Source organism: Ornithorhynchus anatinus, chromosome 11, assembly GCF_004115215.2.
Source record: "Ornithorhynchus anatinus isolate Pmale09 chromosome 11, mOrnAna1.pri.v4, whole genome shotgun sequence".
Taxonomy (NCBI): domain Eukaryota; kingdom Metazoa; phylum Chordata; class Mammalia; order Monotremata; family Ornithorhynchidae; genus Ornithorhynchus; species Ornithorhynchus anatinus.
Window position 1 is genome coordinate 41,773,218 of NC_041738.1, and position 16,243 is coordinate 41,789,460.

At 44.4% G+C, this 16,243-nt stretch overlaps 1 protein-coding gene and 1 non-coding gene across 2 annotated transcripts in view; both read right to left on the minus strand.

Moving 5' to 3' along the window:
- The window catches only part of ACSF3 (acyl-CoA synthetase family member 3), a 169,066-nt gene that overhangs the window by 58,999 nt on the left and 93,824 nt on the right, over positions 1-16,243 (minus strand). The window lies entirely within an intron of this gene.
- LOC114815280 lies at positions 5,406-5,543 on the minus strand. The gene has a single exon (XR_003763044.1). It is a non-coding gene; the product is annotated as a small nucleolar RNA SNORA7 (small nucleolar RNA).

The following is a 16,243-nucleotide window of genomic DNA, read 5'->3' on the forward strand; positions in this document are numbered from 1 at the left end:
CAAAAGCAAACCAGCATTCTCCACGGTCCTTGGATGCCCTCTAAACTAGTCCCTATTTACTCTGAGTTCATTTCCAATATATCACAACATCTATTTAATACATCAGTTAGGAAACACATCAGGCTCCCTACAAATCTGAAATGTTGAAAGAGTCAGCATGCTATCACAAGCACTGGAATATGATCATTAATTTAGTGATCTCTTCCAGAATTAAGGCAGGGCAGGTACTGAAACTTTGTGGAATGGAGGACTAGGATTTTACTCTTGGTTTCACACCTGAAACTATTCCCCAGCATGATGGGAAGGGGGTAGAAAGGGTGAACAGTGGGAACCCCATGAGAAGGCACCTCTGGACCTCCTGGCCCCACCGGTAGGCAAAATACTCAACACGAACGCAGTCATGGTTCCCTGACTAAATAATTTTCAATTCCGACACTCCCCTAGGGAACTAAAGTTGAAGATCCTTGTACTATCTCCTTAGACACATGTTTATCCTCAAACCATCCCACAACAATTTAGTGTAGCTGTCAATCTCCACCTGCTCAGAGTCCTGGGCTGAAGAAGTGCGAGGCTTACAAAGAAGAAGAAGAAAGCTCGGATGGATTCTGACTAGAGCAGCCCCGGCTTTGACCAGTGCTGCCAGCCCATCTTGAGCAATGAAAACTACCTTGCCTACACAGAAATCCCTCCCTCCAATCTCTGAGAGAGCCAAGCCTTCGCCCTGTGGGTTTACCAAAAAGATAGAGTCACTCACAACATCTGCAAGAGATTATAATTAAGCAATAATTTTTTTAAAAAAGAATTTGTATTAACCAAATTTATGACTATGAGAAACAAATGGTGCAAACAAACACGGAAAAATTGCATATTAGGATGCTAATTAGATGCATTTCTATTTATAAGCTGCCTTGATCAGGCGAAAGCATTTTCCATTTCAGGTGTCAGTGTTACGCCCACAAATGTAAACAATTCCCTTGACTGGAAAACACCTGCTTGTCTCTGGAGATGCAGCGTGTGCTCTGGAAAGCCTCTTCTAAATCCCTATGGAGAACATTTAGGGGCTGCTGAAACAGCTTTTCCACCCCCTTCTGACACTGGGCAGTTTTGGGTGTGTCTTGGATGCAAATGTCAAAAAAGTTTCAAAGGTCAACCCTATTGACAGACCCCTCGCTGAGGCCTGTCACGTTAGGTTTATTGGGGAAGGGAAGTGTGGGAGTGTGGGGAAAATAATGATGCTATTATTATTATTATTCTTGAGGTATTTCTGTAGACTGTAAGCTTGTTGTGGACAGGGAATGGGTCTGTTTATTATTGCACTTTACTCCCCCAAACCCTTGGTACAGTGCTTTGCACACAGTAAGTGCTCAATAAATAGGATTGATTGAATGAATGAATGCTTATTAGGTGCCAAGAACTGTACTAAGCACTGGGGTAGACTCAGTATAATCAGGCTGGATGGAGTATCAGTTCCACATGGGGCTCAAAGTCTATGACGGAGGGAGGACCGGTATTTAATCCTCATTTTATAGATGAGGAAACTGAGGCACAGAGAAGTTAAGTGACTTGCCCAAAGAAACACAGCAGGCAGGTGGCAGAGCTGAGATTAGAACCCAGATCCTCTCACTCTCTTTTTTACCTCATTTGTAAACTGGGGATTAAGACTGTGATCCCCATTCGGGACATGGATTGGGTCCAACCTGCTTATCTCGTATCTACCCCACCGCTTAACAGTGCCTGGCATATAGTAAGTGCTTAACAAATACCATTTTTTTAAAAATGAGTGTGTTTTCTCTGTCCTCGTCTGCTGAGCTGCCTAAGGGATTCAGATATGATCTTTTCCAGCTCTTACCTCCTCCTCGTCTTTTTAGTTTTTCCCCCTCCTGCCCCTCTGTATAGGCTGGGATTTGAGAAGTTTAGGGGACTGGAGGTAAGGAGGATGGGAAGGTCTTTGCTTTGGCGAAGTGGAAGTACCAGTTTGCTCGGGTCAGTTGATAGGGTCTGGTTATTTTGTTAATGAAATGTACATCGCCTTGATTCTATTTAGTTGCCATTGTTTTTACGAGATGTTCTTCCCCTTGACTCTATTTATTGCCATTGTTCTTGTCTGTCTCCCCCGATTAGGCCGTAGGCCCGTCAAAGGGCAGGGACTGTCTCTGTCTGTTGCCGACTTGTTCATTCCAAGCGCTTAGTACAGTGCTCTGCACATAGTAAGCGCTCAATAAATACTATCGAATGAATGAATGAATGGAAAAACACTTCTACGATTACCAGACTTCCTGCTATTAGAAAGCTCCAATTCCATTAGATTGAAATCTCCTTAAGGGCAAGGACTGTGCTTTTTACTTTTATTGTGCTTTTTCAGCTGCCCAGTACAGTGCCCGACCCCATCAATATTAATAATAATAATAATAATAATAATGTTGGTATTTGTTAAGCACTTACTATGTGCAGAGCACTGTTCTAAGCGCTGGGGTAGACACAAGGGAATCAGGTTGTCTCACGAGGGGCTCACAGCCTTAACCCCCATTTTACAGATGAGGTAACTGAGGCACAGAGAAGTTAAGTGACTTACCCAAAGTCACACAGCTGACAAGTGGCAGAGCCGGAATTCAAACCCACGATCTATGACTCCAAAGCCTGTGCTCTTTCCACTGAGCCACGCTGCTTCTCACACCGATGAATATTACCGATGAAGAGGTTACCGATTACCTCTTCTATTATCGATTACCGACGTGCCTCATTACCGATGTGCCTCTTCTACAATAGGATATAAGCACAGGGCCCCGCTCCCAGCAGCAAGAGCTGGAGGTGGGGCAGGGTGAAAAGTTTAGCTGATGCCGCACTCTTGCTGCTTGATGCTAATTGTACAAACTATTTTTGCCCCCTCAGTTACTTCATCTGTCAAATAGGGATTAATACAGTGAGTCCCATGTGGGACAGGGACTGTATTCAACCTGATTCGCTTGTATCTACCCCAACCCTTGGGACAGTGAGGCCGTTATTGGGCAGGGATTGTCTCTATCTGTTGCCGAATTGTGCATTCCAAGCGCTTAGTACAGTGCTCTGCACCGAGTAAGCGCTCAATAAATGCGATTGAATGAATGAATGAATGAATGACAGTACCTGGCACATAGTAAGTGCTTAAGAAATACCTTAAAAAGATAAAGCAAAGATTGACCAAGAAGCAAGTGCCTATACAATGAAAGGAGGAGTCTGTCGTTTTTATTGAGCACTGAATTAAAAGCTTGGGATAGTGCAATATAACAGATACATTCCCTGCCCTCAGTGAGTTTCTAGTCTAGAGGGGGAGACAGACATTAATATAAATATAACTCATTGTCACTATGTAGCATTTATACCTGCATAGCACTCCGGCATCATTCCTCCTATTTATTCCTCACAACCCCCTTGTGAGGTTTGTCAGCTCATATGGGGACAGTGAAGCATGTGGAAGCCACGACTTACTTGGTCACCCAGAGGCACGGATCCTTTTGGAGGTGTTGCTGGTCGTGGCCATTTCTACCCCGCAAGACTTTGCTTTTGCAGAGTGATCGGTGTTCCTTTGTTAGCACGGCATGAGGACCACGTTGAATCCACTGCTGTGGATGATACCACAGAAGACTGGCGGAGTAGAAAAGGTTTGAAGCGAACCAGTCAGGATGTCTCACCCCTCAGGCAGAGCGTGGAAAGTAAAAGTTTCAATGGTAGGATACGGGAAAAAGTCCCTGCAGTTCTCCTAGACCTTGCTCCCTCCTGTGTAGAAAGCTAAAACGGCAATGTTTGCCACCGATATCTTATAATTGGCTTCTCTGTGCCACTCAAGAAACTTTCAGGGAATTAGCAGTGGTGGAAGGGGCTGCAATTGACGAGTTCCACGCTCCAAGCTTTTGCCAAACTCACTGGACTCTTCATTGCAAGCTTCCAAAGTCATAGAAATGAGAGGAGTTACAAAGAAAAATTAAATTTTAGTAGGGGGATGACAGGCCCTGTGTTTTCTCAATGCTATCTACAGTGCTCGGTCCTGTGCCTCGCATCTGAGACGGAACATTATTGTACTGGATGAGAAAGACCAGGTATCTAAATCAGTTAAAGGGCTTCACGGATTCACGGGTGTCTCTTGCCTCTCTTTTCTGCCTGCTTTGCTGGGTGCATTGTCTTGAGAAATCCCTAGTTCTCTCCCCAGTCACAGAACACTCCCTAGCAGAGAAAAAGGTTTTAGCAGGCTGAAAATAAGGAGAGATGTTCAGAATCTAGCCTCCCTTCTGAGGACCTGGGCGGAAGGGTGTGTCGAAAGGTGTGACCAGTACGGAGACGGAATTCTTAGTAAGTGCCGCTCCTGTCATCACCAACGTGGCAGGAGGAAAAGAGGGGGTGCCAAGGCTGGGGAGGTGGAAAACTGGAGGGGCAGGACCCATATCAAAAGTTGGGTTTTGGCAAGCAAGTGAGCCGCTTAGGTATATGCTGTGGACTACACGTGGCATGCCACACAAAAAAAATAAAGCTCAGTTTAGGAAGTGTCTGGGCCTTTTGATTGAAAATTTTATTTATAGAGATTACAGGTGTTATAGATCATGCCTGAAGTCACTTGTGTCTCTTGAGTTTCCTCTAGAGGTGAATACACACACTTAGCTATTTCAATTCCTGCAGGAGCATACTTATGTGGATTGGGGGAAAAAAAATCACAGGGTACATTGTCTAGCCTGAAAAAAATGAGCCTTGTATGGAATTGGAATGGGGTTAGATTGGGGGATGGGGAGAAGGGCAAGGTTGAAATATAATTTAGCTGTCCTCATCCTGGAGAGAGGAACCTTGGAGCCTCCAGAAAAAGCTCTTAAGCTTTCTGTAGAAAGAGGCTTCAGGGATTGGGTTCAGACCTGTCTTCCCTATGGGTCAATTCAATTCTGCCTAGGAAAGAAAGGCTAAGGACAAATAGGGCTGATCTTTTGGTTCAGGAGAAAGGAAACTATAGCATTTCAGAGTTGAAAGTAGGCTGCAGATAACATGGAAAGTACTGCAAATGCTAAAAGGCAGAGCACCAAGGCACCTGTTTTGATTATGGAGGCCAAATGGGATGGACCCTTCTCATGATTTCTTCAACTACTTTACAATCACAGAGTGGCACCATGATCTTCCCTTAATAATAATGATGGCATTTGTTAAGCGCTTACTATGTGCCGAGCACTGCTGTCTTCTGCCGTGGAGTCGTCTCCGACCCATAGCGACTACACGGACGCATCTCTCCCAGACGGCCCCACCTCCACCTGCAATCAATCTGATAGTGAGTCCATAGAGTCGTCTTGGTAAAAATACAGAAATGGTTTTATCATTGTCTTCCACAGAGTAAACTCGAGTCTCCACCCTTGACTCTCTCCCATGCCGCTGCTGCCCAGCATGGGGAAGTTTTGACTTATAGTAGATTTCCTTCCACTCGCTAGCCACTGCCCAAGCTAGGAATGGAATGAGTATACCTCTGCTTGACTCTCCCTCCCGTAGCCAAGACTGGTAGAGTACTGGAAACTCTGCAGGGGCCATCCTGAGAGGGCACCGAGATCTACCTGATGCCTTTCTCCATTGGGAAAGATTTTGAATTTGCAGGCAAAGTCCTTCTTCACAGGAAGAAAGGAGAAGTCTGCTCATCAGTGTTAACACCCTTAATCCAACCCCTAAATCGAGGGAATTAGTAGACTTCAAAGGGAAGTTTTCACCTTTTAAGAAATGAGGTTCACGGGTTGCGGCGTAACCTCTGTAAAGAGATCTACAGAGAACTCTGAGGAAGGAGCTGCAATAACACAGTGCATTGTTACAAGGCTTCTTTATACAACTCGAAGCAGGAACCTTAAAAGACATGAGTCATCATCCTGAATTGTACATCAAACAAGTTAAATAACTCTTACTTTCTTAACGACATATTAATCAAAGGGCATTGATTTCTAAATCAGATTTCACTGCCACTGAACCTTCTATCCTCAGCTCTGATGCATGCATTAAGTGAGTTTTATTCTGACAGATACAATATAGCAATCAATAAAATCTTATTATATGGAGCTGAGATACATGGATTTGTAGTGGGATTTATGCACTGCTTTCAAATCCAGTGCTATTTCATGTCTCTGCTTTAACCTGTAATTGAAAATAAATCTCCCCAAATACTCCAGATTCTAATTTTCTGGATGTATGGGCAAATTTGAATGGCAGCCTGCCTTCCCTCAGGGAGGCTGTGCCAATGCGATCTTATCTTCTACCGTTTCAGTCCCGCTAGTTGCGACGTTTCACAGGACAAAGCAGTCCTATTCTCTCTCTTGCTGTAAGATAAAAGTGAATGTGGGAGACGGCTGTTAGGGTTTCAGGCACTCTATTTTTAATGTAACTTGTGCATTCCTCACCCAAGGTGAAGGTTATATGCCATTTTTCAGGACTCTTCACAAAGACCAGCCAATTACCGTGTAAAGGCACTAGAAATAATTAACAGATTGAACGGGTGTCAGAAAGCTTAAGGACAGATGAAAAAGGGATGGCTAAAATCGGGTGAACTCTAACAGCCGGTTCTCCCTTCAGCATTCTTATCCATAGAAACCACAATCACCAAGTTCACCAGTGGCTAAAGCCATTATTCCATTATTCTCTGATCTCTCTCTACCGCCTTTGACACCATACGTAATTCTTCAGAACTTCTTCTCTGTCCTTGGATTCCAGAAAATAGTATTCACCTGTTAATGTTGGTATTTGTTAAGCGCTTACTATGTGCCGAGCACTGTTCTAAGCGCTGGGGTAGACACAGGGGAATCAGGTTGTCCCACGAGGGGCTCACAGTCTTCATCCCCATTTTACAGATGAGGTAACTGAGGCACCGAGAAGTTAAGTGACTTGCCCAAAGTCACACAGCTGACAAATGGCCGAGCCGGGATTTGAACCCATGACCTCTGACTCCAAAGCCCGTGCTCTTTCCACTGAGCCACCTGTTGAGCTGCCCACTTTCCAAAATAGTGGCCCATGTATCACCAGAGGTTGTGAAAAGATTTCTGGGTCCTCACTCTCTTCCTTCCCCCGTCTCTGATTTTGATTCTCCCTCCTTTCATAGTGCAGGGGATCTAGGGCAATTAGAGTATGAAAGAATGAAAAAAATCAGAAGTGACAAACTTCAGGTTGGCAATAATAGAACTGGAAAATGATGTAAGGGTAGGCTGTACAACCTATGAGGCATATGGAAATACTCACCTAACACTTTTAATATAGCTGAGTGTACCCGTATATTGAACCGAGGCAGAAATACTGTCTAAGAAGTTGCTACATCTTTGGAGGCTTGTGAATTTTAAGAAATGGGATAAATGAATCGGAATTAGTTTCAGTGATGAATGAGTGACTTGATGCTCTAAGGGTAATAACGGGAAGATCTAGTGTTCTGTCGTGATAGGCTCTGCCACGGATGGGGTTTTAAGGACAGTGTTACAAATAGCCGACCCATAATCACCTTCAATTCTGAGCTCTCGCAAGTTGGGCTAGGACAAAGAGCTTCTAAGTGAATTTCAAAATAGACATGAAAGTCTTTGGGACTAAGGGAATTTGAAATGAAGGATGCTACTGCTAAATAGTTCTGATCCTTTAGAGACTCTGAAGAAAAAAGGGTCTGTTTCAGTTGTATTAAGTTCTTGTACACTTCTAACACTTTCCCATGAATGGGAAAGCTCGTGGTAAGAAGCATCTAGGTTCATGTCTTCGTAAGCTCAAAAGGAAGTTCTACGAAAGCCCTTACTTATGTGCATTGAGACGTGAAAGGGTGCCGTAAGAAATCAAAGTTGAAACAATCACACAGGAGAGGACGGTGGATCCACTGGGCCTTTCTCACAGAAAAAGGGTGAAATATTTTCATTCGGTTTAACAAATCCCCTCGCCTTTACTGTTGTTAATTTTCCAGTTTGTAGACCACCCTGTTTCCCACCCCTTCTACTTGTTGCTATCTACCTTTTGCCTCTGAATTTGCCTCTTTCATCTTCTTCTAAAAGATTTGCATAGACAGAGAGAGGAAACGAAACTCAAATCAATGAATAGTGCTACTCTTGGAATCATGGAAAACAGCTGGTTAACGTGGGAGGCGAAGGTCACTGTGGCTACTGAGAGGGCCACTTTGGGCCTCCAGTGCACCAGCACAGCATCCTCCAGTTACTTTGGCTGTAAATGGGATTCATATGTTAAAAGAAACCCCAAAAAACTTTGTGTGCGTGTTGATGGGCTGCACTTCCGCCTGCCTCAGTGCCCCGGCAGAACAGGATTGGCAGAGAGTGGCTGGCCCTTAGCAAACCACTATCACTGATCAAATCCTTTCAGTCAATCAATCACCTTTCTGAGTGCTTACTGTGTACAGAGCACTGTACTAAGCACTGGGGAAAGTACAATATAACGGAGTAGATAAACATGTTCCCTGCTCATAAGGAGTTTACAGTCTAGTGGGGGAGACAGACATTAATATAAATAAATGAATGACGTATATATTTATGCTGTAGGGTTGAGGGAGGGGTGAACGAAGGGTGCAAATCCAAGTGGAAAGGGTGATGCAGAAAGGAATGAGAGAAGAAGAAATGAGGGCTTAGTCAGGGAAGGCCTCTTGGAGGAGATGCACCTCTAATAAGGCTTTAAAGGAGGGAAGAGTGATCGTCGGTCGGATATGAAAAGGGAGGGCGTTCCAGGCCAGAAGCAGGATGTGAGCGAGAGGTCAGCAGCGAGATAGACGAGACTGAGGCACGGTGAGCAGCCTGACGCTAGAGGAGCAAAGTACGCAGGCTGGGCTGTTGTAGGAAAGCAGCGAGGTACAGAAGGATGGGACAAGGTGATCGAGCGCTTTCTGTTTGATGTGGAGGCGGATGGGCAATCACTGGAGGTTTTTGAGACTTGAGGAAACATGGACTGAATGTTTTTGTAAAAAAATGATCTGGACAGCAGAGTGAACTATGGACTGGAGAGGGGAGAGACAGGAGGCAGAGAGGTCAGCAAGGAGGCCGATACAGTAATCAAGGCAGGAGAGGATAAATGCTCGGATTAACATGGGAGCAGTTTGGATGGAGAGGAAAGGGTGAATTTTAGCAATATTGTGAAGGTTGAACTGACAGGATTCAGTGACAGATTGAATATGTAGGTGGAACGAGAGAGATCAGACGAGGATAACGTCAAGGTTATGGGCTTGTGAGACAGGAAGGGTGGTGGTGCTGTTTACAGTGACGGGAAAGTTGGGGGAGGGCAGGGTTTGGGTGGAAAGATAAGGAGTTCTGTTTTGGATATGTTAAATTTAAGGGGGCGGCGGGACATCCAAGTAGAGATGTCCTCGAGGCAGGAGGAACTGTGACTCTTAGAGAAGCAGCAAGGCCTAAGAGAGTATGGGCCTGAGAGTCAGAAGAACCTGAGTTCTAACCCCAGATCTGCCACTTATCTGCTGTGTGACACTGGGTAGGACATTTCACTTCTCTGGGCCTCAATTACCTCATCTGGAAAATGGGGATGAAGACTGTGAGCCCTGTGAAGGACACTTACTGTGTCCAACCTGATTAGCTTGTGTCTACCCCAGCACTTAGTGCAGTGCCTGGCACATAACAGATGCTTAATAAATATCATTAAAAAAAAGAGACTGCAGAGAAGGAGAGAGATCAGGAGTGGAGATTTAGATTTGGGAATCATCCACCTAGAGGTGACAGTTGAAGCCATGGGAGCAAATGAGTTTTCCAAGGGAGTGGGTGTAGATGGAGAATGGAAGGTGACTCACGACTGAACCTTGGAGGGACACCCGCAGTTAGAGGGTGGAAGGCAAAGGAGGAGCCCGTGAAGGAGGCTGAGAATGAACAGCCTGAGACATAAGAGGAGAACCAGGAGAGGACGGTAACAGTGTAGCCACGGTTGGATAATGTTTCCACCAGGAGAAGGGAGTGGTCGACAGTGCTGAGGGCATTTGAGAGACTGGGGAGGAATGGGTTGGATTAGGTATATTATTAAGATTCCTTTGCATGGGCTCTTGATCCTGAAGTCTTCAGGATGGGATCAAGGATCATTTGTCATTTACAATGGGAGATTCCATTATTCCATTAGATTCCTTTAGAGAAGCAGCGTGGCTCAGTGGAAAGAGCCCGGGCTTAGGAGTCAGAGGTCGTGGGTTCTAATCCCGGCTCCGCCACTTGGCAGCTGGGTGACTTTGGGCAAGTCACTTAACTTCTCTGGGCCTCAGTTCCCTCATCTGTAAAATGGGGATTAAAACTGTGAGCCCCACATGGGACAACCTGATCACCTTGTATCTCCCCCAGCGCTTAGAACAGTGCTTGGCACACAGTAAGCGCTTAACAAATACCACAATTATTATAATTATTATCACCAACAGCTTTGTAGTGTGGCCTAGTGGAAAGAACATGGAACTGGAGGTGAGGACACTGGGTTCTAATCCCAGCTCCTCCATTTTCCTAGTATTACTTGGGGTGGGTCACTTAGACTCTCTTTTCCTCAGTTTTAGCCCCAAGAGGGACAGGGACTATGTCCAATCTGATTATCTTTACCTACTGTAGTGCTTAACATAGCAAACGCTTAATTATAATCATTATACTTAAGATTATTAGAAGGTTTCATGGAAGTTGCCAAAATTAGATTTCAGTCTTATTTGTGGATTTCAACAATCTGTGCCACATTCAAAATCAAGCACTAATACTATAACCAACATTTCACATCTCTGCCTCAATCTCGTAAGGAATATTAGGCCTTTCTGGGGAAAACGAGAAATTTACTGTGCCTGAAAACTGAGATACTGAGCCATTAATCAGAATCCTTTAGATCAGTGATTTTCAAAGCATATTTTGCTGTAGCTGCACTTTTGAAAAACTGGCTGATAATAAAAAATGGTTTTTAAGATGAAGGTGTCCATGCAAATAACTTAATAAAACAAATGAGAAATGCTATTAGAACATTTATTAATTAGTTGGTGCTTTCAAAAAAAATCAATGGGTGGCTGCCCTTGAGACCCACTGCTTTAGACTGTGGTGTTTGTAGTTTTTAAATCATCTATGTTTTGGATTTGTTTTGTCTTTTTTATGGTATTTGTTGAGCACTTACTATGTGCCAGGCACTATGCTAAGCACTGGGTTAGATAGAGGCTAATCGGATTGGACACAGTCCATGTTCAACAGGGGGCTTACAGCCTTATTCCCCAATTTACAGATGAGGCAACTGAGGTACAGAGATGTTCCATGATTGGTCTCAGCACCTTGGCTCAGTGGAAAGAGCCCGGGCATGGGAGTCAGAGGTCGTGGGTTCTAATCCCGGCTCCGCTGCTTGCCAGCTGTGTGACTTTGGGCGAGTGACAACTTCTCTGTGCCTCAGTAACCTCATCTGTAAAATGGCGATTAAAACTGTGAGCCCCACGTGGGACAACCTGATCACCTTGTATCCCCCAGCACTTAGAACAGTGCTTTGCACATAGTAAGCGCTTAACAAATACCACCATTATTATTATTATCGACAAGATCAGGCATTTTCAAGTCTCGGCAGAGAGTTGAACATTTAATGTTCCATTTATCCCACTGCCTGCTCTTCCACATATTTCTTTTTGGGTTCTTTCCTTCTGGTTCTGCTTTACTTCAGAAGACTGTGGGCAGCGAATGGGTCCACTAACTCTGTTGTACTGTCCTCTCCCAAGTACTTAATGTGGTGCTCTGCACATAATAAGCACTCAATAAATAACAGTGATCGACTGATTGCGAGAGTGGCTAGCGAATCTATAGAGTGATCTATGGGCAACTGTGCTGGCAAATCTAACCAAGGCAAGAATAAGAGCAACATTCTCCTAGAGCTTTGCATTTTCAGTCAATCAATCGTATTTATTGAGCGCTTACTGGTTGCAGAGCACGGTACTAAGTCCTTGGGAGAGGACAATATAACGTTGTAACGTTCCCTGCCCATGACGAGCTTACAGTCTAGAGGATCTATTCAGTTGATGGCCCCTTGGTCGCCTGAATGGCTAACGATAAACGAGGATGCCAAATTGCTGCCAGGTTGCATAACGCTATCGAGGGAGTCTCTCTTCTGATCTCACTCCTGCTTCAGCTGAGTGTGCACTTCTCCATGTCACTTGGCAGACTCTCTCGCTAGCCCTTAATCCCCCCAGGTCGGCCTCCTACCATGTCAGATGCCTGCGTGAAGCTCCTCTGTATCTGGAAGTCTGTATCTGGTCCTAAAATCACCTCCTCAGCAGGTATAGAGGCTCCTTAAAAGAGTTCAGCACTTGCTGAATGGAAAACAAAACCACTTTTCAGATTCATGAGTGTTCAGTGTGTTGGGAGAGGAAGGAACGGGAACCTTAAATAACAGTGAATCAGGATGCTACTCTAAAAATCGCTAATAATGAATGAATGAACTCTAGTATTTTTTAGGCGCTTACCATGAGCTAAGCGCAAGAGACTCGGCTCAGGACAGTCGCAGGCCCACCACGCAGGGCTCAATTTCAGAGGGAGGCTGCTATCTCAAGCTATGCTCGACTAGAATTTTATCATCTGCCTCAGTCGTGAAGTCAGTCAGACAAGATTCATCTCCATGCAGCTCTGGGATTTGTTTGACGCCTAGGAGGTGTGTGTGTGTTTTGGTGGGGGTGTCGAGTAGATCGGGGTGCAATCGGTCCTGAAATCTAGTGGTGACCTCAAATGAACATGATCCAGCTTGGATATGGAGACTTGAGCATTTAAAATGAGTAAGAGCGGGAAAAAAGATGCAAAACAATGACATCCTCTCCATGAAGGAAGCAGCAAAAGGAAATTAATCGATCAATTGATCGATGGAATTTATTAAGCACATATTGTGTGCAGCGCACTGTGCTAAGTGTTTGGGACAGCACAGTTCAATAGACTGGTAGATAGGGTTCCTCCACACAAGGACCTTATAGCCTAGTGGAAGGAGGAACAACCAAGATAGTCCTAATCCTGGAACAGACTGTAGTAACTTGAGGCAGTAAATCCACTAAAATGGGCAATAAACTCTGGCTAGTGATGATAAAAAGGATCTGGGGACTTGGCAGGTGTGGGTGTGTGTTGGAGGGTTTCTTACAGAGCATGAACAGATTCTCAAGACAGCACATCTGCCTAAAACATTAGGGTGGGAGGTAGGGAGGAGGTGAGAGATGGGGAAGGCAATAGGGTCTTAATCAATCAATGGTCTTTACTGAGCACTTACTGTGTGCAGAACACCATACTAGGTGCTTGGGAGAGGACAATATAACAGAGTTGGTAGACACATTCCTTGCCCACAACGAGCTTACAGTCTGGAGGCATTAGATGTGCGTTTTACAAATGCAATGTCCACAATGTTTTGTTTAAATTCAACTTCTATAGGTTCCCCTCCTATTTAACTCTAGCTCATATACAACCCCCCACCCCCCTCTTCTTCATCTTCTTCTTATCCGTATATCACTTCAGTGTCAGGGCAGGGGTCTGTGGTAGGGATCGTGTCAACTAATTCTACTTCAGTCTCCTAAGAGCTTAATTCATTCAATCATATTTATTGCGAGCTTACTGTGTGCAGAGCACTGTACTACGTGCTTGGGAAGTACAATTCAACAACAAACAGAGACAATCGCTGCCCACAACAGGCTCACAGTCTAGAAGGGGGGAGACAGACATCAAAACAAGTAAAAGGGCATCAGTAGCAACATTATAGATAAAAAGAATTATAGATGTATACACACCATTAATAGAAATAAACAGAATTATAATTATACAAAGGTACCTATATAAACACGAGTACTATGGGACGGGGGCGTAGAGCAAAAGGAGCGAGGCAGGGCGATGAGGAGGGGAAGGGGAGCAGAGGAAAAGGGGGGCTTAGGCTGGAAAGGCCTCCCGGAGCCTATGACACTCAGCACACTGTAGGTGCTCAATATTATCGGCAGCAAAACAAGACTAATCTATCATGCGATGGACCTCTTCCAGAATCCTTTGCTTCTGAATGGCTGGCTGACTTTCCTTTTGATGCTTTCCCCAGGGAAAGCCATTGTTTTATACCTTTTCTCCCATTTCCTCGCTTTCTGGGGCTTTCCCAGACACTCTCCAGAAACATCCTGTAAGATTCAGGCCTCTTCCAAGTTCCAGGCTTCCCTCTGCCCCAACACCTTTATAGATCATTCAGCCCTAGATTCTCTGGACTCTGCCCCAATTGGCACCTCCTCACCCTCCGAATACTCCCAAGCCTGAGCCACAGAACAACTGGTGAGCTGCCTTTCCAGTACCCTGCTGGGTCTCACGATAGTGCCTTCCATTCAAATGGATCATCAACGTACGGCGCTAGGAACCCCTTAGTACCACCCCTCCTATCAATCATTCATATTTACTGAGCGCTTACTGTGCGCACAGCACTGTACTAAGCGCTTGGGCGAGTACGCCATAACGGGAGTTGGAAGACACATTCCCTGCCGGCGACGGAAACGCATCCCTTAGCTTTACTGAGTAAACTTCTTCAGGCTCCAGTCGGAACGGAATCCCGAGTCTGAGGCGTCTGTTTATTGTTGCATTGTACTCTCCCAAGCGCTTAGTACACTGTTCTGCACACAGTAAGCGCTCAAATACGATTTAATGAATGAACGAATGAAGATAACGATATCTGTTGTCAGTATCAACTGCTGAAGAATAAATAGAAGTTACAGAGAAAACTGCTGGTTCTACTGGCTGAGAGGGACCCGCCATGCTACTCTGTCTGATCTGCAGTGTTCTTGGAAGAAGCATTTTTAACGTCCGCAGGGAAAGGTGGGAATGGAGGAGAGGGTCGAAAAAATGAGAAAAACATAAAGCGCGGAGGAGGAAAGAGTTGAAAGAAACCCAACAAGAATGACTTCTTTCCTAGCTTCCAGAAACCAATTCCTCAGTGAACAGAAGGAGGAGAAGGCAGAGGTGAGTGGGCTGCCCTAGGGATATCTGACCCCTTGTCAGATCCTGGTTGGTGCTACTCTCTTGCTTTCACTAGGCTCCCTGAATTCCAAGTTTAATTTGGCCAGAGAAAGGGTTAAGTTTAATTTATACTGATTTCTATTTAATATCATTCTCTCCCCGTAGGAGCCAGCAGCTGTGAGCTGATTGTACGCTCTCATTATGCAGTCTGTATCGCTAATGGCCTGTGACAAAGGGATGCCATCTTCCAGGCCTTACCCCCGAGAGCCAATTAAACACACATACTCCCTTCCTGTTTGCAGCGCATTACAATGAAATTAAACTGAATTTCAAAATCATTTTCTCCTAAAGACATCTCTTTACAATAATTAATGCATGCTATTCCTTTTCAACTGAAATATTCATCAGGAGTGTTGACTAAAAATGTTTTTAAAGCTGACTGCCCCACATTTTGCATTGCTTGCTGCCATCATCAACTCAGTGAACTTTGCTGCTGGCAAAATTCACAGGGTTTCTAGTTCTTGAGTTTTTTAAAAGAAGAAAAAGAGATATTTGCTGCTTGGTATCCCGAATTGAGTATAAACAAAGCTGGTCACAAAAGGAAGAAAATCGGGAAGTCAGACACCAACCCCAGACCACGTATGATCCTGTAACATGATTCACTGAAGGAGAAATGGGAAATGGTTCAAGTGACGTGGTTTCTGATATACCGAATTTTTAAAAAGATACTTGGTTTTGTAACCAACAAATTAGCTAGCTTAAATGTAGCAGATAAACAAAGGAAAAACATGTTCAACAAGTAGAATGTGCATCAATACTCAAATTTCAACAGCATACCTCCAGTAACAGAGGCAATGGAAAATAAAATGATGCAAAAACAACTTCCGGCAAGTACTCTGTAATAAAATAACAAAGATGAGTGCCAACAGATTCTGAGGATTATTTTGAAATGAACTTAACAAATTACAATATGTGATCACATCAGATACTATATTCCATTTTTAGAACTTCAAAGTGTGTGTATGTGTGAGTAAGTCTGTGTGATGGTCCACAACTCAGCTTTCTCAAAACCCCTCCGGAACTTGGCACATCCTCTCTCTTTCTTAGGCAGATAAGAATATGCAGCTCAACCTGCAGGTGAAAAACAGTCACATTGGTTCCTCATCTTCCCGTCCTTGAAACTCACAAAACTCTTGTTCTGTTGAGTGGGAGAACAGAAGTAAAAGAGTTGAAAGATGGGGAAGGAAGGAATCTATGTGACTGCATCTATCTAATTGTGTGTGTGTGTGTGAGAGAGAGACAGAAACAGAGAGAGAGAGAGGGAGAGAGGAAGAAGAAGATGAAGAGAGAAA